This window comes from Macadamia integrifolia, unplaced genomic scaffold (genome assembly GCF_013358625.1).
Source record: "Macadamia integrifolia cultivar HAES 741 unplaced genomic scaffold, SCU_Mint_v3 scaffold2782, whole genome shotgun sequence".
NCBI lineage: Eukaryota > Viridiplantae > Streptophyta > Magnoliopsida > Proteales > Proteaceae > Macadamia > Macadamia integrifolia.
This window is the reverse complement of record NW_024868961.1, coordinates 34,768-46,892: the sequence shown is the minus strand read 5'-3', so window position 1 is coordinate 46,892 and position 12,125 is coordinate 34,768. Positions and strand designations below refer to the sequence as shown.

The following is a 12,125-nucleotide window of genomic DNA, read 5'->3' as shown; positions in this document are numbered from 1 at the left end:
GTTGTAGTAGCACTTAAACCAAAGACTTAGTAATGTTTCTTAGGTGGATGTGAATTAAAATGTATAGCATGGCATGTAGTGCATATGATGTGTTGTGATGTGTGGACTGTTGTGTGTGGTCCACCTCTCTACTTACTGGGCTAGTGAGCTCATTCCACGTGTGCACCCCTTTTTAGATGATTTTGCAGGTCATACATCTGAGGAGCATGGGGTGGGTCCCACAGTCGAGTTTCCTAAAGAGGACTGGTGGACCCCTGAGGAGTTAGAGCACGGCGCTGACTGCTTGTGCGAGAGCTGTGCTGCGGGACAGCATTTCTGAGGCCGAGCTGAGCTCCACCTTGGAGGCCGTGCTGAGCTCCACTTCTGAGGCCGAGCTGAGCTCTTCTATGTGATGCCGAGCTGGGCACAACCCTTGATGCCGAGCTGAGCTCCAGCCTTAATACCGAGCCGAGCTGTGTACTCTGATGGTTTTGATGATTTCCTGTATATACTTGGTATTTGAATCATATTCTTTTGTGTATATATCATGCCTTCGGGCCCAAATGTATATAATTATTGTACCACAATTCGGGTATTAAGTATATGGGACTTATTCACAGGTAAAACTTAGTCTTCCGCTGATCTGATGAACTGGTGTTAGTGTGTGTATGCTGTGGTGGAATACAGTATCTGATGATCCTGGCAGGTTTGGGTTAACCAGTATTAACTCGGTCACCGCTCCGGTTCAGTGTGAACGGGGTGTGACAGATATCATCCTGATATCATCCCCTTCCAATACTAAACCTTGTGCGATGGAATGTTAAATAAAACATTAAAAAATGTAAGATGCTAAATAAAATACTAAAATAGACAAAAGAGAGAGTTCCCTGAAAGGTTGCACGGCCTCTAAGCAAATAGGGGGTCAATGGGAGTCCTTGTGAAATATAAAGAGGGTTGGAATTTATGTTTTTCATGAGGGTTAGGATTACGGGTGTCAATCGATTCGGTTCAGGTTATTTGGTTCGGTTCCAAATGATGGTAAGGTGGACCATAACCGAACCGAGAACAGATTCGATTCCATATTTAGATACTCAAGCCGATTCAATTTGAATCGGCTCCATTTCGGTTCCAATGCGGTTCTGATATACAATTTTAATTTGGTTTTGTACTTCAGTTTTAATTCGATTATGAAAACGGTCCACTTTTGAACCATGACTGTGATGGATCAAAGGCCATAATGGGCTCAAGTTAAGGGCCTTATGGCCATTGCCAATTCCAAAATTGTCTTAACATGTAAATATGTGATGATAAATTGCAAAAAAACACTTACCACCTAGAAAACAAAAAGAGCTTGCAAAAAACACTCTTGAATTTTCAAAATTGAATATTGAAAAAATCCCACTTGAGTCTTAATGATATACTATGGTTTTTTCATTTTTTTTTGGTTTTAAGACAATTTGGTTTGGTTTCAGGTGTAATAACCATTACACCTGAAACCGAACCGAGGAGCATACTCACATACTCAAACTGAATTTGAACCGAATTAATTCCATTCGATTCGACTTGGTTAATTTGGCTTAATATCGGTTTCAGTTCCTAAGGCTCTGTACTGTAACGATTCTGTTTTTTTAACATGATTTTGGGTCTAGCACACTTTTTTGCATTTCTATTTTTTTGGAGTGATTCTGCATCTTAAATGTTGTATGGTAATCGCAAAAAAAAATTGATTTTATAACCTGAAAGAAACAGAAACATGTATGGTTCGTACTTAACAGAATCGTTTCTGTTAGAAACCAATATTTACATAAAGTGCCATCTTCACCATGGGTGTCAAAGTTGTGATTTTTAAATAAAATCTAAGGATAGTCAATGGTTTTTTAATAAATTCTAAGTTATGAAAACCATTATTACCCAAATAGCTTAAGTCGAATGAGAAAAATAAGAATATCTCCATATCAACAACATGGTGTTCACTTCAAATATGAAATATTTGGCCGTGTTTCCTTGCCATATGAAATATGAAATGTTTCAACAAAAATATGATCTATCATAATAACATAAAAGTATGAACAAGAATAAATGCAAGTATTGACATAATTCTTAAAGTATCTAATTATGAACTTAAGGGCATAAATTAGGTCTTCCAACTTAATTCTTAACTGCAAAACATGTCCCACTACTTCAAAGTTTAAATCCAATCATCAAAATGTAATCATGTAATTTGAGCCATTCCGGCTTTAACAACTAACCTATTTCTGCAGGTGCCTACTTGGAGTGTTTGCCGCTGGTCGAGGAGTTTAGGACTTCAGGGATTGTTGTGCCGCGAAACCTGCCATTGCTTTGGACCTAGCGCCGGTCGCTGAATCACCGCTGTGAGATAAAAAATTGTGGGTGGAGAGATAGATTTCCAGTCAGGGAGGTCATCTGTTGTTACCCAAAAAAAAAAAAAAAAAACAATTTCTGTGGCGCACAAGGAGAGGGAAAGAGGGGGTTTCTCTGTTTCTAACCTATTTCTGCAGGTGCCTGCTTGGAGTGTTCGCCGCTGGTCGAGGAGTTTAGGACTTCAGGGATTGTTGTGCCGTGAAACCTGTCTTTGCTTTGGACCTAGCGTCGGTCGCTGAATCACCGATTGTCGTTTCCAGTCAGGGAGGTTAGGGATGGGTTTCGGGCGAAAGAGAATGAAGAGATGAGGGAGGAAGAGGGAAATGACTGGTTAGGCGAAGGAGGAAGGAGGATGAAGAGAGGGGTTTTTGTATGCTTCTCTCTCTTGGTATTCCAAGAAAGAGAATGAGTTAGGGTTCGGTCTACTTCTTATGTTTTAAGTGCTTCTTATGTTTTAAGGGCAAATTTCGATTTTTCCCTTTCGTACTTAAGTGGGAGCTTCATTCCGCGCCTTTTGATCAGAATAGATTCTGAATGTGAGAAGCTTGGTTTCATGCTTCAAAAAATGAATTCTAAAACTTAAAAAGTACCGGTTCATTACAAAAAAACAAGAAATTGAACCGGACTCACCATTCAACTTTTACTCTATTTCTATTCCAAAAAAAATAAAAAAACAACAGAATTGATTTTTTAGAATATTACAGTACAGAGCCTTACTAACCATACTCTCGACCAATATCAATTCGATCCCAAAATCTATTTATACTTTTGTAAGTGGGGAAAGTTTCCCAAGCTCATCCAGAATATAATAACCATCAATACCTATGCCCTTTTGGATGGTGTTGAAAATATCACTCCTTGTAATGATGACAACAATCCCATCATCTCCATCAAACTTTGTGAACAGATTCTCTTTCACCATTGTTGGAGGAAAATTCCGGTCCTAAATTAGAACTTAGGTCCAAGTAAATAGAATCAGCTATGGAATCAAATTTTGATTTTATTAGAATCTAAAAAAAAAGAAGGGTAATTTATAGCGTCATCCTTAGAGAATGCCATAATTATAAGAATACCCCATCTATTTCATCAAATTAGACTCAGACCTCCTATCATTAATCATCGTTAAGAAATATATCTTATATAGTTATATGTTTATGTCAGTAACTATATTTTATTTAAAATATCAAAATACCCTTATGAAATATGAAGTACCTAAAATACCCTTCTAATAAGTCAATATTTATTTTCATCTAAATCGATTTGGTCCCCATCTGAAGACCTAATTTACCTATCCACCGGTGATCATTCATAGCAGCGGTGGCGGCATCAACGACGGACAATGACTCGCAAGACCTCGCAGCTCTGGCAACCACTCCTCTCCTGTGACCTGCAAGCCATCCACCACCTCCATCAGCACTACCGCCTCCACCTTCTGTTCCAAAAGATGCGTAAAATCGTTGAGAAAAGAGGTTAAGGATGAGCATCCTATTCCATCACATGCTTGTCTTCCCTGCCTCCTCATGTTGCTTGCTTAGACAATGGAGTTTGGAATTTTTTGAGTATTAGGAATCAGAATAAGATTGATTGGAGATTCGTTGGCACTTGGCACCAATCCATTGATTGGATATCCATAATACAGGTACAACACTATTTCTCAAATCTTCTCCACTGCAATGTGTCCTGGTACTGGTTAACTTCCTTGATCTTGAGTTCTAAGACTTCTGGTTTTAAACTTTTAAATGGAGATGGAGTCGTCAGAAAAGGCATAGGAGCAGTTAGAAGATCCTTCCAAGACCAGTTTCCGAGCCTGGGCTTGACCTTGAGCCGGAGGAGGATGAGAAGAAAGAACCATGGCTATAATCGGATTTATCAGTTAATGGAATGATTGATGATTCGTTGAGAAGGGTGTTCTCGTGTGGTTGAAGGACAACCATGGCTGTTCATGTGTTTTCATATGTTGATTTGACAGCGGGCCATGGAACCCCCACCCAATGTCCGGCGCAAGCAATTAGCTGGATATCATTGAAGAACGTCACCACCAACGGCAGATTGCGTCCCTCCTTGTCCGCATCTCTCTCTCTTTTTTCCTGAGTCTCTCGGCAATTGATGTCTCGTTGAAGGTGAGAATAAGTAAGGGTGAGGAGAAATTGGATTAAAATGAGTTTTAGTGAAAAATGTATAACGATCATTGTAACTCTTGACTTAACAGAGGCTAACAATATGGAGCCTGTGAAATAGAAGGGATGTTTTTATAATTATGACATTTTCTAAGAATGATGCTATAAATTACCCAAAAAAAAGGGCGAAATCAGCTTGAGCCAAAATTAGGCCGATTATTTGATTCAAGAATCGAATTGATTTTAGATTCGGATTCAAATTCAGATTCTTAAAACCGTGAAGTATTAAAGAATTTATTTGAGATCAGATAAGAATTCTGAATTCCTCACAAATGGTCACTTAGGCTCTGTACTGTAACGATTCTGTTTTTTTAACATGATTTTGGGTCTAGCACACTTTTTTGCATTTCTATTTTTTTAGAGTGATTCTGCATCTTAAATGTTGTATGGTAATCGCAAAAAAAAAAATTGATTTTGTAACATGAAAAAAACAGAAACATGTATGGTTCGTACTTAACAGAATCGTTTCTATTAGAAACCAATATTTACATAAAGTGTCATCTTCACCATGGGTGTCAAAGTTGTGATTTTTAAATAAAATCTAAGGATAGTCAATGGTTTTTTAATAAATTCTAAGTTATGAAAACCATTATTACCCAAATAGCTTAAGTCGAATGAGACAAATAAGAATATCTCCATATCTTCACCATCAGAACAATAAGGTTGTCTACATTTGCTTGGCTCCATTTTGCAGTCTCATTAACTGCTTGTTTTGAAGTTGACATTTTCTCACTATTTTACCAAAAAAAAAGAACATGAATTTAAAATCCAAATTGAAAACACTGATTTTCACCAAGGCACCCTAACCCTTAATCTATGAAACCCCTATGACCTTACTCACACAGGGCTTTCAAAGGCCTTCAAATGAGGTTTTGAATACATATTGGGCTGTACTAAAATGAACCAATGGCATTCATAAGAAAACTAGCAGGAACATGAAATTTTCAGGCATATATAATACCAACAAATGGCTATTTTGGAAAACTTCACTTCAATTCACTCCAGTAATAAATTAGAAAGATGTTATATGCCTATTCGGAAGTGATTTTATGATCGCACCATATTAAAAACGAAGAGTGAGGAAAACTTGTCCAGAAAGATGAAAGAAGTTTCAAGGAAAAAGATTTAGTTGCAAAGAGATAAGCAAATGCAACTGATGCAACTAAAGTCAGTGATTGTGCTAAACCTTCACGTAATGGTAAGAATAAAAGCCACAGGATGGTCCCACACTAATTATTGTAGCATGAATCTATATTATTTCCTTGTCAGGCTAACCAAGATGGCAGCAGAAAATTTACTATGTATTTCACAGCATTCACCCAACAAATAACACATATCTACTCCTATCTCAATTAGATTATTACAGGCATGCATACTACTACCAGGTTCAAACAACTTCACACTCATATTATTGTTCCCCCATGTTGTCAATGAGTGAACATCATGGTTGAAGTTATGTGAAACATATTACACCAAATAAACATTAAACATATTAAGCAGAGGTTTTATTCCATGGCCAATTATCTTAATCATCTCAGAATATCAGATCCACAATGCTCTTTGCAACCTAAGCACCTGCACTTCCTTCACATGCAACTCAGATTGCCAAGGCCCCCACCACCACAGGAATCTGAAGTGCGATATGGATCTGTGCCTGCTAACAGAACCTTGTTAGCATAATTTTTTATCTATCCTGTGGCTGAGTTGCTTGATCATGGGTCATATGTGCCATCAGGCCCATCACAAAAGATTCTCATAGCTGCTGCATGCATCAGTGGTAAATCCAAAGTACTGCTGTCCTGCTCAATTGCAGTTTTGGAAAGCATCAAAAGAGTTGAAAAATTGCATTCTAAAGGCCATTGTTTATGAGATGCATAACAATGGATGGATGGGTACCTTTATTTCTATAAACAATATGATTTTGTGCTATAAAAATCTGATGCATTATAACTGCAGCTGCACTTAAAAAAAATTCTATTGTTCAATGATGTCCAGAGCAGTAGAGTCTAAAGATGATGAACAACCTTCTTGACATAATTATTAGTGAAGAAACCAGGCTGAACTCCTATAACTGAACATTGCCACAGGTGACAGGCAATTACAATACAACATGAGATGTTTCAAAGTTCCAAAATGTAGAGAACATCGGACAAAGAGGGTTAATGTATATTCCCTCAATTTATCGGTTGTTGGTGAAGCCCTCCAAACAAATTTCCAAATAAAAGATTCTGCAGTGTGAACAAATAGGGAAATTTCAATTCCAACTTTTTTTCCACATCCCTCTCTCTCTCTCTCTGGAATTTCCGCACTCTCTCTCTCTCTACAATTCCTTTTTTCTCTTATCCATTGTGATTTAATTGCCGAGCACAGAGACAAAATAACACAGTGACCTTTCAATATATACAACCCAGCAAAGATCTATGAACAGTGGTAATGGGAAGAACATCTAGATGCAAATTATTCCAATGAAAATCGGAAATTTTCACTCATATCTACTCACCTATCTTAGTTTATCAATCCCAATGGCATCAATGAAATCAGGAAGTTGAAAAGGTTGTTTCTCAATACCCCGCTTCCCCTACAAATACGTCAAAGAAACATATGAGGGAGAAGCTCTTCAAAAAAGTAGCAGAAATAAATCAAGAACATACCCAGAACGAGGAGTGATTCCAAATTTTACAATAGTCCAGATGTTAAGAACAGTGCTGTTGAAGGAGAAGAAGGCCCACAGAGAGTGAAAAAGTTTAGATTTTTCAGAGATGAAGGCACAGAGGAAGAGGGAGAAGAGATCAAGAAAGAAAGGGAATGAGAGTGAGATAAAGAGAAAGAGAAAGAGAAAGAGAACGAGAAAGAGAAAGAGAGAGAGAGATCTTGCAATACAGCTTCGTGCACAGAGGAACCTTGAAGGCTCGAACTCGCTGGAACAACAGAAAACCTGCAAAATAAGCAAAATCAGTGGATAGAGAGAGCGAGAGAGAGAGAGAGAGAGAGAGAGAGAGAGAGAGAGAGAGAGAGAGAGAGAGAGAGAGAGAGAGAGAGTGAATGCATCCCACCTCGCGGACGGATGGCAGATCGAAGATGGTGACAACTCTGCTCTTCGTTTCAGCAGAGCTTCTCGCCTCTTCTCTTCTCTCCTCTTCTCTTCTCTAGATGTTCTCCAAGTGCAAAGTGGGGTTAGGGTTTACAATACCCTTGAAACATAACTTTTGTTATGTTTTGAGGGTAATTTCCCCATTTACCCTTCGTAACTTAAGTGCTACATATGTTTCGGTGCCTTTTGCTCAGAATCAATTCTGAAAGTGAAAAGTAAGTATTTCATGCTCCAAAAAAAGGATTCAAAAGTCTCATAAGTACCCGGTTCATTTCAAAAAAACAAGAAATTGAACCGGGCTTCCCATACAGGTTTTACCTCATTTCTATTTCAAAAAAATAAAAAAACATCAGAACCCATTTTTTAGAACGTTACAGTACAGAGCCGAAACAACCCGGTGAAGTGATATGAACAAGAGATTTTAACAAGCTACAAAAGATGTTTTTATGCATGCATGAGAAAAGAATGAAAATTTAAGTATATGTATTTTTGTACTAAGTGTGATTATGCCATGTTCCATCTTACTGAGCCAATTCCCTTTAGCTCACCCCACTACGATTTTATGTCTCACAGCCTCAGGTGTGGCTTGGTACAGAGGAAAGGTCAATTAAAGCGAATGTATTTTTAAAGAATTAACTGTAATTTATGAATAGGCTACAAGATATCTATTATTGAGGTTTTGGCAGATTTTGATATGTAGCAACAAAAGATAAATGGGTCAATATGTATATTTGATGAAATTAATCAGAGTGAGCAGCGGGAGCGTGGCGGATCCCGTGAATAGTAAGGTGAATAGTAGAGGTGAGCCCATGATTGAATGACCAAAGTTTTGAGGATTTTATGTTGATCGACCGTTTTTATGGCATTACTTAAAGGTGGCCCGCGAGGGCCTGTATCCATATCTCACCTGGATTTGGGGGTATTACATTTTGTTTGAGTCATATTCTGAATAGTAGACACTTATTAATGTTAACACAAAGGAAACCAAATGCACCTAATGGAATCAGGCATATGTAGCATGTTATCCAATACGGACTCATCATTCCATCAATCAAGGAGAATTTTCCATTAATATCCAAATTGACATGTCCATGAATTATAAAATAGGAGAATTTTTACATGGATGGAAATGTATCAATATGAATGAAATGCCTATCAAAATTTATGACAAAATACTATAACAACTTTATCATAATTAGAATATTGTCTGTCTTTAAAGTGAAAATGCATATATATATATATATATATTTCCTCCAACTTAGCCAAAACTTAAAACCACATTATCTCTTTTATAACATCACATAACTTAGTGAATTTATTGAAGTCAAGAAGTTTCGTAATCAGGCGCAGGCTACGAAGAGGCTTTGTACTCCCTTTACAAAACTTTCCATGCCAACCTTCCTATGAAATGGGAGAAGCAGAGTCAATTGATGTCCTTGGAGCTGTTCTCTACAACTCCAAATCACTCAATTCTTCATTACTGACATGTTCCTTACTTCCAGGGGACTCAGAAACCACTGAATCCTCCTTGTCAAAATCTCCCGATGAAATTTTATTCATAATAGCCAAAAATGCTCGCAATAGGCTATCCAATTTTTGATTAAGTGTGAGAAGGAATACAAGGAATCCCTGTAGCTCCCTGAGCACTGCACAAAACCCTCTTCAGAATCCATGGACAACTGTACCTCTATAAGAGTATGACAAATCAGAATTGGTGTCAGCCTCTTATAATGAAGGAGATCTTGAAGAAGCAATTTATTATTACTTATACCCCTCAAGAACTTCCACTTTCAGTTCCAAGGAGCGTTTGAGAGAACATTCCATTCTATTAATAATCTCTTCATACTCGCTTTCCCTCACCATGTATTTGATACTCACTTTCCCTTGCCACATATTTGTTTTCTCCCATCCCAATCTCATCAATTTTTTATTTGAGGGTTGTTTCGTACTTTCCAAATTAGGGTTTTTCGCTATATATTTGTAGCAAGGGTTTCTTTCTCGATTAATGCAAGCAATACTGAGAGGTGTGAGGGACGAGTGATGTAACCCTATTCTCCATTAATAGTGAAGTAGGATCTTATCTCACCGAGGATATAGGCAATCTTGCCAAACCTCGTAAATCTGTGTGCATTGTTCGATCTTGTATTTTCCATTATCTTTTGCATCATTTTAGGGTTGTGTTTCTACATACCTAAGCATAATCTAGTGCATTACCCTTTTCGTTATTCCTCTTCGCTACAAAGCCGGGCAAAACCAAGAAAATTAACTCTACTACTAAACACATCTAATCAACCACAATCGAGGATGTTAAACTAAAAGAATAACAAAACAAATCTAATAAAAACTTAAAATATTAACGAAAAAATCTGTAAAATCAGCTTCCGATACTGACCTAACTGATTACCGAAATCATAATGTGTCACACCCCACCTCCACTCACCTGAAGGCTAGTGATATGGACAAGCACACGTGTCCACAATCCATCCAGGATCCACGATGCAGTACTTTAAGTGCATAAAATTATGAAATGATTCTATGATCACAAGATAATAATAAGAGTCAAATATACATAACTGGTGGATTCTAATAATATTTATCATATTTAACAAAATATTTTCCCAGTGGAATATTAATTACAGTTATGCCCCTAGGGCTATATCTGATAAGTACAAAAGAAAGATAATACTCTCATCCTCAGTGTGCTCTGAATGCACAATCATCACATATGCAACCATCCTCGTGCATAACTAGCTCCTTGTCTCAGAGGTGGCCTTCGTAGAGAGCCGGCTCCTCAAACCACAAACTCTAAATGGTCACCTAAATCAACATCTAAAAAAAAGGGGCAACAATGGGGGTGAGCTTCCACGAAGCCCAGTGAGGGGTGCACACAAACAAGCAATCATAATAATATAAAAAAAATGCAATAATATAAATATCCGTACCCAATCACATAAATATGAAGGTATTTATATGAATGAAATGACATGATCCATTTATTATCAAACAATTATAAGCAACAATTACTAAGTCCAAATGGGTATAAGTGCTACTACAACCTAGGTGGTATCCCCAGTCACGAATGTCCATTATCGGTCCCCAAGGATTCAAGCTAGTTGCGAGTCAGGAGCATACCAGTCCCTACATGGTTTATTCGGTACCCAGAAAGCCCCTATTGATAATCCCTCATAATACCACTACATCGAATCCAACATCGCATGTAGGGTATACCCACCACCGAATCCAACATCGCGTGTGGGTTTGTCACGACGTTGGCATCTACGAAACCTCAGTTACCAAAAATCGTCCCCAACCTCAGACCGTCGGACGGTAGGATTAGCCAATACGTAAACCCCTATTGGCAAGGGTTATAGCAATAGGGAAGTTATCTTAGCCCAATGAATTCTAACATGTCACCCACAATACAATCACACTCACACACCCCGTGGGCATATAGTGCTGGAACCAACCTTTGACTACCCTGTACCCCACACTCACACACTATAGGCATGTAGTGCCAGAACCAATCTTTGGCCACCCTGCACCCCAATCTCCACGACACACATTCAAACACACACACACACATTCCCCCTAGGCATGCAGTGCCGGAACCCAACCTCTGGCTACCCTGCATCCCAATCATATACACACACACACTCTATTCACAACTCATATCATTATGCAACATACACATCCAACACAAGTAACAAGTTTATAATATGCAATTAATATGTTCATCCACATATGCATCGTAATATAAACATTTCATAAAATAAAATCACACAAATCCCCTCACCTCGAGTCCTAGGTGATGATGGACAACCGAAAGTCTCCGTCGTGTCTCGTCACCTCTTGGTTCTACTCCTAGGGTACATAAGAATTTTAGGAAATAAATCACCCATAGAGAAATGAGACCTTAGGCACACGTTCTAGCTTCATTTCCTATTTCTCTTTTCTTTGAAATCATTCTCAACTTAGGGTTTTATGACCATAGGACTAATTTATATGTGGGGGATGTTCACCAATCTCAATTAGCTTAGATTAAGTGTAATTGCTAGTTTAATTAAGATAGGTCTACACAATGCATCCAAATTCCCTAAAGTTCAAGTCGCGACTAAGCTAAATTAGGGAATTTCGGTTGATGGTTTATGTGGTGACCACCAATGGCTTATGTGGTCACCCTAATCTATTATACATGTATTTAATTTCATTTTCCCCAACCAATTTCGGGTTTGAATGGGGGGGTATAGAGGGTCTGGGCAAAACCCACCATTTCTAGGGTTTAGTTACCCAAATTGGGGATTTTACTAGGGAGGGCTCATGGACTCAAATTGATCCATCAATATTGATAGGATGGGCCTCTTACACTAAATGTCACACCCCGTTCACACAGAACCGGACCGGTGACTGGGTTAACTCCGGTTAACCCAAACCTGCCAAGATCATCTGATACAATATCCAACCACAGCATACACACAACTAAGAAAATCATTCAAGAG

At 38.2% G+C, this 12,125-nt stretch overlaps 1 long non-coding RNA gene across 2 annotated transcripts; it reads right to left on the bottom strand.

Annotated features, from left to right (window-relative positions):
* Positions 1 to 5,022: 5,022 nt before the first annotated feature.
* On the bottom strand, positions 5,023 to 7,706 carry LOC122067251. Of its 2 annotated transcripts, none has more exons than XR_006136637.1 (4): positions 7,592 to 7,706; positions 7,190 to 7,473; positions 7,039 to 7,116; positions 5,023 to 5,270 (listed from the first exon to the last, which is right to left on the bottom strand). It is a non-coding gene; the product is annotated as an uncharacterized LOC122067251 (long non-coding RNA). The 2 variants fall into 2 exon arrangements; XR_006136638.1 differs by lacking the exon at positions 5,023 to 5,270 and adding an exon at positions 5,775 to 6,337.
* Positions 7,707 to 12,125: the final 4,419 nt, after the last annotated feature.